The sequence below is a fragment of the Mandrillus leucophaeus genome, unplaced genomic scaffold, assembly GCF_000951045.1.
Source record: "Mandrillus leucophaeus isolate KB7577 unplaced genomic scaffold, Mleu.le_1.0 Scaffold161, whole genome shotgun sequence".
Lineage (NCBI taxonomy): Eukaryota > Metazoa > Chordata > Mammalia > Primates > Cercopithecidae > Mandrillus > Mandrillus leucophaeus.
In genome coordinates, this window is record NW_012101599.1 from 1,700,182 (window position 1) to 1,702,054 (window position 1,873).

The following is a 1,873-nucleotide window of genomic DNA, read 5'->3' on the forward strand; positions in this document are numbered from 1 at the left end:
AGGCCTCCCGGCGCGGGGTCACGTGGCCACCGGAGCTCCGCCTTCTCCCTGCTCCTCCCCCTTTCCCTCCATCTGGGTTTCTTTCTTTCCTTTCCTTTCCTTTCTTTCTTCTTTTTTTTTCAATGAACACACACCGTGTGCATCTTAAAGCCACACCGCCCCATTTCACGACTTCACTAGGCTTCTTGCTACTGCGGGTCCTTCTGCAGTTCAACCCCGTTTTTTTTTTTAAAAAGAAAGTGAAGCAAATGAAGGGTTTGCGGGGGCTCCTACCGCAGGGAGGAACGTAGTAACTTGCAAACGTAAGAAAAACACATTCCACTTTCCGAAAACAAAATTTTTTAAAAATAAAAAGCCTAGTTGTGTAGACGTGTCTGACTCCAGGATCCACCTCAAAGGGTCGCGTGTTTTCCTCCTCCGCGGGAAGCGAATCCCCGGGATGTCTTGGTGACACTGGACGCGGTGTCGGGACAAACCCTCGCGATCCGCGCACAGTTTGTTTTGAATGAATCCAACATCGGGGCATTTATAATCTCCAACGTCATACTATTATTAAATATAACATGCATACCGGGTTTTGTAAAAAACTTACTGTATAAACATCTGGTTAATAAAAAGGGGGGTACAAATGAACCCAAAATAATCAGGAAAACTTTACTCTCTCAAGGAAGCAATTACGTTTCTCTGAGTTGTAAAAAAGGATTCTGTTGTTTCTCTTTTACTTATGTCACATTCGAGATTCAAATAAAAACGCCTCTGCCTCTACAAGACTGCTTCGGTGTCTGGATTCCACGTTTATAGAACACTGACTCCTTCAAACCAAGACTGTACTGTCGGTTTTTTTTTTTTTAAGTTGGGGGAGAAAGCGGCGGGGGGAGGGCAGACGGATTTGAAGAAAGGGTGGCTTTTCCCAACGTCTTTGCTTTCCTCTTTAACTTTCCATTCTGTTTATCTTAATGCGAGGCGTTGTTCCCTGCAAGAGCCTAAGTCTTCCCTTTAGTTATAAAAGAAAAGAGAGGAGGAAAAAAAAATCTGGCACACACTGGCGCAGTATCCAGCACGCTGTCATTATTGGTGCAGGCCTGGGAATGCGAGCCGGACCTCCCAGTATTTGCTGCAGCTTGAGGCCAAGGTGCCTCTGAAAGGCTTTTCTTTGAGGAATTTCAGAAATTGTTTAAGCGCTTAAAAAAATATTACATTTCCCCCCGTGTCTACCGCGAGGCAAATGTTCGTGTGTGTGCGTGCGCGCGCGTGTGTGCGCGCAAAGGGCATCCCACAAAAAAGAAGACACTGTTGAAAAGAAAAGGAATAAGAGAGAAAGGAGGGGGAGCATTCCTTAATGGAAGTATTGCATGCGAGAAGGTTGGCGCTCTCAGAGGCTGCCCCGAAGCCGGGGATGCACACACTGGGTTGCCTACCTGGGTGGTCTCTCTACTTTGGTGAGCTGTTGCTAAGCAGCTAATAATAGTCATGTTTGCTGAGTAATTTCTGCCCTCCGCGAGCCAATCGCGTCGCAGAAACCCAAGCCATCTGACAGCCCCGGGGGCGGGAGCTCCAGCCTTTTTCTCTTTCGCTCGCTCTCTCCCCCTCCACCCCCTCCCCTCCTCCTCTTCTTTCTCCAAATGGAGAGAGTTCTTTTTTTTCTTCTTCCATCTCATCTATTGAATCAAGGAGCTGCTGCGGCCGCTGCCCGCTGCACACACACAGAGCGGAGTCCCCAGGTCCCGGGAGCGAGAGAGGCGCGCTGCACGGGGACAGAATGGTCCAGCGGGTTGCCGAGGAGCACAAGAAAGCAGAGTCCGGGACCGAGCAGCCACCGCGAACCCAGCAGCCAGAGCCCGAGCAGCCCGAGCAGCAGCTCCTGGATCCGCCA